This window comes from Mastomys coucha, unplaced genomic scaffold, assembly GCF_008632895.1.
Source record: "Mastomys coucha isolate ucsf_1 unplaced genomic scaffold, UCSF_Mcou_1 pScaffold3, whole genome shotgun sequence".
Taxonomy (NCBI): domain Eukaryota; kingdom Metazoa; phylum Chordata; class Mammalia; order Rodentia; family Muridae; genus Mastomys; species Mastomys coucha.
In genome coordinates, this window is record NW_022196909.1 from 16,828,946 (window position 1) to 16,841,769 (window position 12,824).

General features: G+C 38.8%; 1 long non-coding RNA gene across 4 annotated transcripts in view; it reads left to right on the top strand.

The window, feature by feature from the left end:
* LOC116074937 overlaps positions 1-12,616 on the top strand; it is a 29,069-nt gene extending 16,453 nt beyond the window's left edge. For 3 of the 4 annotated variants that reach the window (XR_004112355.1, XR_004112353.1, XR_004112354.1), the window contains exons 3-7: positions 6,208-6,545; positions 6,723-6,820; positions 7,374-7,607; positions 10,613-10,814; positions 12,354-12,616. This is a non-coding gene — a long non-coding RNA (uncharacterized LOC116074937). The remainder of the gene's footprint in view (positions 1-6,207; positions 6,546-6,722; positions 6,821-7,373; positions 7,608-10,612; positions 10,815-12,353) is intronic. The other variant, XR_004112356.1, reaches the window with a different exon arrangement.
* The last annotated feature ends 208 nt before the right edge of the window (positions 12,617-12,824 follow it).

The window sequence follows — 12,824 nt, forward strand, 5'->3', positions numbered from 1 at the left end:
CAAGTCTCTGAAGAAGGAAATTGAAGAAGATCTCAGAAGATGGAAAGATCTCCCATGTTCGTGAATTGGCAGGATTAATATAGCAAAAATGGCCATCTTGCCAAAGGCAATCTACAGATTCAATGCAATCGCCATCAAAATTCCAACTCAATTCTTCACAAACTTAGAAAGAGCAATTTGCAAATTCATCTGGAACAACAACAACAACAACAAAAAACAGGATAGCCAAAACTATTCTCAACAATAAAGGAACCTGTGGTGGAATTACTGTCCAGGACCTTAAGCTGTACTACAGAGCAATTGTGATAAAAAAACAAAAAAGCAAAAAAACAAAAAAACAAAAAAACAAAAAACTGCATGGTATTGATACAGTGACAGGCAGGTAGATCAATGGAACAGAATTGAAGACCCAGAATTGAACCCACGCACCTATGGTCACTTGATCTTTGACAAAGGAGCTAAAAAAAAAAAAAAAAACATACAGTGGAAAAAAGACAGCATTTTCAACAAATGGTGCTGCCTCAACTGGTAGTTAGCATGTAGAAGAATGCAAATCTATCCATTCCAATCTCCTTGTACAAAGCTCAAGTCCAAGTGGATCAAGGACATCCACATCAAAGCAGATACACTGAAACTAATAGAAAAGAAAGTGGGGAAGAACCTCGAGCAAATAGGCACAGGGTAAAGTTTTCTGAACAGAATACCAATAGCTCATGCTCTAAGATCAAGAATTGACAAATGGGATCTCATAAAGTTGCAAAGCTTCTGTAAATCAAAGGACACTGTCAATAGGACAAAATGCCAACCAACAAATTGGGAAAAGATCTTTACCAATCTTGTATCTGATAGAGGGCTAATATCCAATATATACAAAGAACTCAAGAAGTTAGACTCCAGAGAACCAAATAACCCTATTAAAAAATGGAGTAGAGAGCAACACAAAGAATTTTCAACTGATGAATACTGAATGGCTGAATAGCACCTAAAGAAATGTTCAACATCCTTAGTCATCAGAGAAATGCAAATCAAAACAACTCTGAGATTCCACCTCACACCAGTCAAAATGGCTAGGATAAAAAATTCAGGTGATAGCAGATGCTGGAGAGGTTGTGGAGAAAGAGGAACACTCCTTCGTTGCTGGTGGGATTACAAGTTGGTACAACCACTCTGGAAATCAGTTTGGCGGTTCCTCCAGAAATTGGACATAGTTCTACTGGAGGACCCAGCTATAGCACTCCTGGGCATATACCCAGAAGATGCTCCAACATGTAATAAGAACACATGCTCCACCATGTTCATAGCAGCCTTATTTATAATAGCCGGAAACTGGAAACAACCCAGATGTCCCTCAACAGAGGAATGGATACAGATTGTGTGGTACATTCACACAATGGAGTACTAATCAGCTATTAAAATCAATGAATTTATGAAATTCTTAAGTAAATGGATGGATCTGGAGAATATCATCCTGAGTGAGGTAGCCCAATTACAAAAGAGCAGGCATGGTATGAACTCTCTGATAGGTGGTTATTAGCCCAGAAGTTCGGAATACACGAAGAACAACCCACAAACCACAAGAAATTCAAGAAGGAAGACCAAAATGTGGACATTTCATTCCTTCTTAAAAGGGAGAACAAAATACCCACAGAAGGCGTTGCAGAGGCTAACTGTGGAGCAGAGACTGAAGGAAGGACAATCCAGCCTGATATAGCTGTCTCCTGAGAGGTTCTGACAGTACCTGACTAATACAGATGTAGAGGCTCACAGCCATCCATTGAACTGAGTACAGGGTCACCAGTGAAGAAGTTAGAGAAAAGACCAAAGGAGCTGAAGGGTTTGCAGTCCCTTAGGATGAACAAAAATATGAACTAACTAGTACCCTCAGAGCTCCCAGAGTCTCAACCACCAACCAAGGAGTACACATGGCATGGTGGGACTGATTGCTCCAGCAGCAATGTGTATAGCAGAGGATGGCCAAGTTGGTCATCAATGGGAGGAGAGGCCCTTGGCGCTCTGAAGGTTCTGTGCCCCAGTGTAGGGGAATTTCAGGGCCCATAAGTGGGAGAGAGTAGAGTGGCAAGCAGGAGGAGGGGGGAGGCAACAGGGGTTTGTTCTTGTTGTTTGTTTTTTTTATTTTTGTTTTTGTTTTTCTGGAGGGGAAACTTCTAAAGGAGAAATCAGATGACATGTAAATAAAGAAAATATCTAATAGAAAAGCAGCAGCCAAGACAGAGGCAGGATCAGCCTGCTTGGGCAAGAGGCTGGAGAGGTGAGTTCTGATGGGCTTTCCTGCTTGCTCTTCATGCTTAGTATCTCCATATCCATTTTCTCTAACTGAGAGAGAATGGCCCTCCCCCTCCAAAACTCCTTTGCTCCGTGTTAGTATGCTTCTGTTCCAGCCCCATGACACTTTGAATATTCTTTATTTTGCTTTTCTCTTTCAGTCACACTAACAGAGAAAGTTACAAAGTAGGGAACAGCTTAAAGCCATCACCTTCTAAGTATGTTTGATACCTGTCTTGGTTGTTGTTGCTCTGTTCTGTGTTTATTATTCTCTAGATTACAGAACTTGAATTGTGTGATCAATTATAAGAAGGCTCTTCAAATCTATATATAACCCTCTTTAAATAAGAAGAAAGCAACAGTGTTATCATGCTTGCTTCCTAGCTGGATTTAAAAACTGTAATACAGATTTCCATCTTAAGAAAATAGACAAAAGATTAGAGAAATCTTAAAGCAGAACAACTTGTCCCTCTTTTTTCACCTGGAATAATTTTTACCTTTCTTCTTCCCCTCCAATGGCTGGAACCTCACGGCTTATGCAAGGCAAGGGCTGCATTTTCTCACTAGTTATCAATTGTTCAGACTTCTTTTCGAGATGTGCCATATCCCACTACCCTCCGCATGAAACAAGAGTTTATTTTACTTCCCTAATAAACAACAGGATCATAAGCCATGACGCAGCCTCCAGCAAAGGGAAAAATGTTTTTTTCATTTTGCCTGGTTGGCTCTCATCTTAGTCTGCCCTACAGATAAGGATAGAAGGAACTAGTTTCTAACCCTTACAGTACAGGGCTTCTCCCTTTCATCTGTCCTGGGATAAAGTAAGAAGGATATTCATAATGATATCTAGAGTACACATGAAAACTGGCTTGTTAGGGACTGTAGAGCAGGCATGGGAAAGTATGGATCAGTATCACCCTGGAAACTAGTCCTGGGGTGTTCGAGTTATGCCCATCACTGCCATTCTATTGGCCAGGAAATGCCCTCTTTGGATGCTGGGCTGAGAGACTCAAAAGAATTAGTAGACGTTTCATTGGCATCTCACAATATTTGCTTCACTTCACAAACTGGGACAAAGACCTCCTCCACAGTCCTCACTAGCTTAACTCCTGAACAACTGTACCATTTTGAACCCTAGGCTTACAAAATAACCTTGAGACTTGTTTATATATAAACAAGGGAATTTTTTATAAACTAGAAGGAATGACTATTTAAATTCATTATGTCCAACTTTCCCTTTACTTATGAGACTACCGGGTGCTGGTTAAAACCTACAGGATGGACATGGAGACGCTAACAAATATTGGCACTAAATTGAAAATTAAAAAATCATCTCCCTAAAAGGCTTTTGTCAATAAAATGTAAATCCCGAGAGACACATCTGGACCTCCTTGAAAGTCTGAAGCCTTAGGGCCAAATCCTTTCTTCAGAACCAGCTTCTTGAATATGCTTGTCCTCCTTGGCCAAAAGAAGGACAAAAGAAAGGTCCTTACTTTCTATAAAAGGAAGAGTATTGGTAAGGTTTTTAGCCTGTCTGCCATTGTTTGTGAGCACACACACACACACACACACACACACACACACACGCATGCACTTACTCATTCATACACATGCATTTACACACACACACAGACAGAGAGAGAGACAGAGAGAGACAGAGAGGCAGGGGCAGAGAGATTGATGTTGAGTACAGGTTTATAAGAGGATAGTCACCCTAAGACTAGTCAGGAAGGGTCTCAACTTAGAAACTAGTAAAGACCAATATACCTCTGCTAGTTCAATCATGAGTACAGACTGTCACATACAGTGACCACATATAGTTTCAAGAAACCAGAGGTGTGTGTGTGTGGGGGTATCCTGTCTCTTATGCTTTCTGGCTCTTGTCAGACTTTTTTTTCCAAAAAGAGACCCAACAGATAAGACTCACTAGGGCCATAATACACCCATGATACGAGGCAACACTACCTTGGTTGAGATAGCTCTCATGAGACTCAACAGCAAGTTTCCTGTCCAGTAGAAGTCCCTGAGTTCAGTTTTACAAAGAGTCAAATGCCTTTTATGTACATGTTAAATTGACGTATTATCCTGTACTGGCTAAGTTCACTGAGAAGCTCACTCTGGAGAACGCATTTGGCCTTTATACTTTAGGCTCAATCATGTTTGTCTCAGTGTGCTTCAAAATCCCTGCCCTGGGTCTGAATGGTCCCCTGACTCACTGACAAGGAGAAGTAGAACAAGTCAGCATGGGACTGCCCTTAAGGAGAGTTAATGGATAAAGTCTTTCCAGCATAGATTACTATTGCTTATTCCATGATATGGAATTGTTTAGAGTATAAGCATCAAATGGGATAATTATTCATAGGGAGGAATTTTTGCCTAATGATTTCTTAAGAAGTAACTCCCATAGAACAATTTGACAGGCTTCCTTCGTTGAATTTAGGGAAGGTCATAAACACGCATTACACTATGTTTTCATATATACCTGTTGCTTCTCTTTGCTCTTTACATGGGTTGAAAACCAAAAACAAAGTTAAGGTAGATGATTTTCTGAATTGTATAAAAAGAAAACAAACAAGTAAAAAGAATAATTTAATTCCTTTCAACTTCTGATAAAATTAGAGGAGTTTGGATTTCTTTTCGGGGGAGGGGATCTCTGATATAGTTCAATGTAAAGACAGAAGGTAATGTTTAATCCACAGATGTACACTCATCTATACTAATTCAAACAAGGGATAAATGTCTTTTATCATGGAAAACTGCAATTACATGGTTACCATGTAAGGTTTCTTGGCTCTATGTGCTTTCATTTGTACCTTTTTCTTTGCAGAGGGTATTCCATTTCTTAAAGGTAACCCTGATAATAGTCAAGATTCTTGCTAAATTGAAAGCTAATAATTGCTTTATTGAGGAGGTTGGTATACCATCTTCCAAGCCAAAATTGCTATCTTCATTAATTCAACTGTGCCTGTAAAACCAAAGCCAAACACAAAACCAAAAACAGTCCAGCTAAGCTGGCTGACTCTAAGTGCTCATTCAGGGAAGCGGGGATGGGCAGAGTCACTGTATGCTTGCCTGAGTATCCAGCAACTCTTCCCATCCAGCACACAATTGCACCTTAGTTGCACATAGCCTGGTGGTCTCGGGGAGAGATTAGAATACTTAAGTTAATAATGTTACAGAAAAGGGGCTCCCCTACGCAGTTATGGGAAAGCAATACCAGATCAATTCCAAAATACTGATGTTCTGGGTAGCAACTTCCTGTGTGGCCCCTTTCAGGAGGTTCCTGCCAATTGCTTCTCATTTAGGCTCTGTAAATAACTTTTCCATCCTCCTTGGTCTGTGCATGTGAGCTTGGGTAAAACCAAAGCTTTGATTTGGCATTGGAGCCTTAGGAAGAGGGGCTAAAACTTGTTTAATCTCTATACCCCATTTTTTTCACAGCAGATGATAAATTTATTTATTGATGCTACTATATCTTATGATTGTTAAAAAAGTAACATGTTAGGATGCAAAATAAAAAAAATATTTTAGAAAAACAAACATGACTAAAGATGGAAATGACTACATTTATTTTTCCAAAATCAAAAATCAAAAGCTTAAAGGCTCATGAAAGTCACAGGGTCTGAGCAAGTATTTAAGATATGTAAAGCATGACACTTTGACAGGTACTGACTTTTTAAATAGTGAGTATCATCAAGGTTGAGTTTAAGATGCCTAATTTCTGTTCAAGTTTTTTCCTCAATATTTCACATTAGTTAAAATTACCCAATGGCAAAACCTTGCTGCTGGGTATTCAATTACCATACTTGAGGACTTATACTGATGTAGCCAGAAAGATTAATTACCATACTTGAGGACTTATACTGACATACTGACGTAGTCAGAAAGATTAAAAGGGTGAATATTTCCTTCTTGTCCCCCAAGGTCTAATGAATCCCAGAGGGATGTGGAACATCTCCCGAAGTATACCGCAACTGTGGGGGACCAGCTGGTCTCTTTTTCTCGGATTCCGCGGAGACGCCCCTGAGTGGACACTTCACCACTTTTCATTCTACAAAGAGTAGGGTCAACAAAGGAAAAGAAATCCTCCCCACTCTGAGCAACCGAAAGAAGGTTCAAGCAAAGCCTTTGATTTATATTGACTTAGTTGGACTAACTGGCAAAGGAAAGACTAGAGGAGCCAGAAGCTCTTCCCAAGCCTAAGTGACTCTGGAAAGAACGTCATTAATTTTTACTGTCTACATTGCTTAAACTCCCAGCAGGTATAATCAGGGTTAAAACTACTAGGTTTCTTTACTAGTCTAAGTGACTGTAGTCCTCAAATGTTGAACTTAAACTTCTGAGATGTTTTTGGACAAATACTCCAGTACTGCATCTCCGACGTTGCTGGGCAAGCCTACGGAACATATCTTCTAGGCTTATATTTATTTCTCTTTCAGATTGTCAACTAGAGGATGAGGTCCGGTTGTGACCACAACAATCAGAATGTGGATTTCGTTCAGGTTAGGCCATCCTCTCCAACTGTACGTTATGTCAGGTATGTGAGCAGAGGTGTCAATTGCTAGGAGGGTGAGGGGCAAATGGACCGCGGCCAGCAGGCAGGAGAACTGGTAAGGTGGAAGCAGGTTCGAAACTCTGGGGAATCTCAGAATTGAAAATGGTAGGCGTGGAACCAGCTTCCTGCTAAGGTCTCTCTGTCCTGGAACATGTAACCACAACACCCCACTGAGAGAGCCATGACAATCAGTCACATAGGGACAACACCTAAATCCTTCCCCATGTAAATAGAAAAGTCCCAAACATCTCAGACTGAGCCAAGGGGAAGCATTTATCCCCCTCGTCCCATCCTACTCTCTGAATGTTTCCAAGGTCCCTATCCACATGACGTAAAGTGCACAAGTTATTTCATCAAGCGTCAGCTGTTTTATTGAGCTGTAACACTCTGGGGAAGAATTTTTATCTCCCAAAGCATTCATTGCTGGCCCTCAGATCTGGACAGCAGTACAAACGTGAGCCTTCTACCTGCAGCTACTGGCTACCATTCCTTGTCAGTCATCAAACATGATTTCACTTTCTGTTCTGTTCTCCAGGATTTGCCAGCGATGAACACTCTAGTCAAGAAAGTCTTTGAAACGCTGTCTTGTAGCAACACACTTCGCACCAAAGGCTCTTTTGAAGGGAGCTGGAGATATCTCAGAGGTTAAGTGTACTTGCTGTTCTTTCAGGAGAGACTGTTCAGTCCCCAGACTCACACGGGGCTCACATTGGAGTCTACCTATGTCTCCAGGTCAAGTGGATCTCAGGCTCTTTTTTGGCCTTCACAGGTACCTATATACACATAGTATATGTATATGTGTAGTGTGTGTGTGTGTGTGTGTGTGTGTGTGTGTGTGTGTGTGTGTGTGTGTATGCAGGAATGAGCACATTTTAAGGTCATAAAAAATGATGTATTAACATATGGAAAAGGAAGAATGGGTATTTTAGTAAAACTTGCAAGGTTCATGCTATAATGTTATACTCTTCAAATATCGTAGACCACAAAACATAAAAATAATTTATTGAATTACTGAAAAATTCCTACCCCTCCCCCAAAAAAATCTCAAAGTCGGTTTTAAAGGTGTTTCCTTGATCCTAGGGCAGAGAAAAAGAAATTAAAGTCTCTAAGAGCTATTTGAAGAATTTCTAAAGAACTGAAATATATCTTTTGAACAAAATTTGGGTCAGCCAGGATGAATGAGTTAAACCTTGTAGCTAAATAAGAGAGAAGGAAATCATAGCAACACTTTTAAAATATGAGATTTCAGTAATCAACAGACTAAAAGAAATGTTGGAAAGTTTTTACTCTCCAAAGATTGTACAATTTAATAGGCTGTTAAACCAGTGAGTCTATCAAATCTGCTAAAATAATAAAGGTTTCAAGAATGAGCATAAGAAAACAGAGAAATATGGGGTTTATATAAAGAAAAACATTAATTTAAAAAACTGACATACAATATAACTTGGAGGCAGGGTACCATTGTCCACCATGTGTTGCAGATAAACTCTGGGTTGTTTTTAGCCCTGTGTGCCAGCAGAGCCTAGTGATCGTTTACAGCCAGCATCTGCTCCCCATGATTGACGTGGTGGTTATTCGAATGTTATGAGTATCACGGATGTGAAGGCCCAGATGCTAATATGGTATATTGTGTGGCACTGGTTATTAACATAAAAGAGACCTAATTGCCAAGGGAAAAATGAAACGAACTCGGTTAAATTGGAAATATTTAAACTGATTTCCTTAACAGCTAAATGCAACCTACAGTTTTGAATGAATTGTGTATTGTCGCAAGGCTGAAGGGCAACAAGCTTTTTGTGGACTGATTTTAAAGATGTCTGCTCAGCTTCCAGGCTGCTTTTTCCTTTGCCTGGGTTATTCTCTTCCTCTTTCTCTCCTTCCTTTCCTAGCTCCCTTCATTCCTCACCCCCTCTGTTTATAGCCATGGATCTCATGATACGGACTTGATTCCTTCCTATTTGCAAAACAAAACAAGATTATTTTATATGTTTGTGTTCCTGCATACTAGCCATTAAGATGTTATAAAGTATATATAAATACTATGGAGTTTTGAAAAAAAAATATCCAGAAGTAATAAATGAATGAGGGTTAATACTGTATTTCACAAGCTGCCCAAAAAGGTCAGTTAAAGGTGAGATCCAGAGACTACTCAATTTCCCAAGAAAGTGGGGAAATGATGCTTGCAAAAGCTTACGGTAGACTTCTGTGCTGAAGGCAATGAATATGATATCAATAAACAAGATTCAGCAACTCCATCATTCCTGCTTCCTGTAAGCTAAACAGGGGGTGCATGGAGGGACACGGCTGTGCCATAAAGCTCTAATGTAGCTAATCAGGAAATGTAGCGAACAAAAGGGCTAGGATAGAGAAGGCAGGAGCTGTAGCTGCAATTTTGGAAAGACATCGCAATGCAATAATTATGAGAAAATACTAAGCAGGCTCTGTGCTCACACATTGGAAATCCCCATAAAGCAGATCATTTGCTAGGCAAACATAAAGAATGAGAGTGTCCCTATAAAGGAGAAAAAGCAAAAATCTGGGAGAAAGTTGGAGAGTTATTCTACAACATAAAGACTTGAGTCTACCTTAATTCATGACTTGGGACTTCCAAATTACCATTGAAATTAATTTTACTAAAGACTAGCTGTATTCCATCAATAAATATTTTAGTCTGTTTCATAAGTGGTTTGGTAACTGACTTTGTTGAAAATAGTGTAAATTTTAGGAACAAAATAAAGTTTTGTTGGATGAAATCCCAGCACTATATAATCATTTGTAGCCATACATTGAACATTCACAATGACTAAGATGGTAAATTCCAACTGTTCTCATCATTAAAAAATGATAAGCATATGAGGTGATGTTAATTAGCTTAGTTTAATCATTCCACAAAAATATATTCTACTCTATTTGTCAATTAAAAATGATTTTAAAAGTTAACAGGATTTTGTGAGTTTGGGTTCTCACTGATCATTAAAATTTATTATCTTTTCACAGATTTAATTCTTACTTATTTTACACAAGGATATGCTTAGCTGTACATTAGTGAATACTTATTCTTAACCAAATGAATTCAATGCAATTTCAGTTCACATAAAAAAAAACTTACAAGCCCTAGTTAGATTTTTATCAAGGTCTTATATTTTTATCAAGGGTTTATTCAGGTCTCCAATAGTATTTACTACTGGGACATAGCTCTTGAATTTCTCACATCCATTAGTTTGCCCCATTTTCAGGCAAAACTTGCTTCTTTGTTTCTAGGTATGTGTAGTGCTTAGGAATGTTTTCTCCAAAGAACATACCCATTAATGACAAAAAACAAAACAAAACAAAAAATTGCATCCCATGATGGTGACAGAAAGTACTAAAGTCAATGCTGGTGAGAAAACTCCGAATCACTTGCCTGTAAATCACTGATGACTATTGTGGTCAAGAGTGGAGGATATGCCAATTAGTTCTAATATCCAAGAATTTGGGTGTTGGTATCATGGACGTGACTATACTTTCCAACCTCCACACCACAGCCTCCAAAAACTTCATGGACTCTTTCCCAGTAACGAAAGCTTACTGGAGAATGGTTTCTCAGGAAATGTACTCCCTTTCCCGGACCTTCCTCGGTCTTCGAAACTTGGTAGACTCGTGTAGCCACGGCTACTTTTTTCTCTGTACTGATTAATCGATTTATTTTACATTCCAATAACAGCCTCCCCTTCCACTCCTCCCTCCAGACACACAGCCTATTTCAGCAACCTGCCTCCCTCTCCTCTCTGATAGGTGGAAAGTAAGACGACAGGATGTGTTTCAGACTATGATCCTCAGGAAACAGCTCTGCCTTCTCCAAACTTCTCGTAAACATTTTCAGGCCGAAAGAAGATTTCTGCAAGTATTCGGAATTTGAGCGGGACAGTATAGAAAAAGATCATTTGAATATTGATAGACTTTTGGAGTTGGCTTATGCTAGGATCTCTTGAAAAAGGTAGCTATGATTTGCATCATTCTTACAATGCATTTAGCAGTCAATATGACAGGGATTTCACTGAAATACACTTCTAAGGATGATGCGTTATCCTAGACTGATTTTATATACAGGGATAAAGTAGACAACCAGGATTCATGTTCAGTAGGATTCACATGCTCCTCAAAATACAGTCTATGTAAATTATGAAAAGGAATATTTGTGTCTAAGTTTCTGACAGGTTTGCATTTGTCTGATTGATTATTGATCTGTATTTGTGTTTTCAGACACACTCTATAGGTAGCCAGGCATTTTTGCCTTTTAAGTCCTCTCGTCTCAGCCTCCTGAGAGCTAGGACTAAAGGGGTGCATCACCAAGTCTGGCTGTGAAGGTATTTTAGAGCAATCCCTGACAGATTTATTAAATCTTCTCATGTGAAAGTAAAAGAAAAATGGATTTCTTTTTCAATAGCTCTATCATCATTTGCTACTTATAATCTCAATTTACAGAACATTTTCTCACCTGTTTTGATGAAACTTAACCATTACCATCTGCAGGTTTGGGGTATCGGCATGTAATATATATAATAATCTTTTAGTTTTAAAATATGACATTATGTCCACCTTTCACTCCTGCTGCTGCTGAATCACTATATTCTTAACCAGAGTTGAGAGATCTCTTTTCTTCCTCTTGCTCTCCATGTATCTTCCTACTTATCTATCACTCTCCTCTACTCTTTTCCCTCCTCTCCCCTCCTGCCCTCCCTTTCATTGTTTTTCATTTGTATTTCCTTACATCTATTGGAGGAGTTTCTTTAGAACGAATTATTTAATCAGGTCTGTTGTTTTTTAACATTTAATTATTTTCTATTGTTTCTTTCATATTCCTTTGATGAGTTTCCCCTCCTTCCTAAAATATATAGGAGAGTGACGTATCTAGACAGGGAGATATTCTATTATTCAGCACTGAAAGATGTAGACTAGTACACTATACAAAGACATTGGAAAATAGAGGGAGGGATTTGATGCATAATTTTGTGAAACATGTCAAACTCAAAATGCTGCAGACTGTATGAGTCCCACTACATGACATTTTTTGGAGGGGGGATGCTCTGAGATAGTAAACATTTTACTAAATGTATAGGGTGCATTTAGAAGTGCTTTGCGGCACACATAGTGAACAGACAAAGGAACAAATGTTTACCCGCACTCAGGCAAATAATGGGTACTATTGTGTCACATTTATATCTAGCTTTAAAACAGGAATGAGTATCTCTCCTAAGGCTATCCAGACAAGCTGTTGGGTTATGATGTAATTATCAGCAGAACTGCTTTTGACACCAGGCTTTTGTTTGTTTTGTTTCTGTGATTTTCTGTTTGAATTTTGGAGCAGTTTTCGTTTCAGCAAAATTGAAAGTCACAGAGGTTCCAATATCTCCATTGCCCTCACATATATGGTTTTTCTGGATTTTCAGTTTTTTTTTTTCAACAGAAGTATACATTTATGACACTGAAGAGCTGCGTCAGCAAGTCATGATCTATTTATCCATGGTTTTCACAGGGGCCATGCTTGGTGTTGCTCTAGACTTGGACAACTGAACCAATCAACTTATGCTCCTAACACTTTCTATGTATCTTGTATCAGGATGGAAGTGTCCTATTGAGACTTCGCCTTCTATCCTCAATAAGAAATTACACATGATTAATTCTACAAGGTGCACAACATCAAGAACCCTATTGGAGACTCTAGACTTAGGCTTTTGATGGCATACAATGTAATCTCATCCATTGTCATAAGTACACATTAAAGAATTTCCCATCTAACATTGATTGGTTTTGCTCCTTTCTTTATGGTGATACTGGGTAAACAGTTCTTGGTTTTAATGCAGTTATCATAGTCATTTGCTTTGTGATTAGCCTTTGTTAAGGAATTAAGACATTTCATTTAGCCATAGGTAACAAAGGTGATTTCAAGTTTAATCTTCTTTACAAATTTTGCCTTTTGCATTTAATTTCTTACAATGACTGGGAT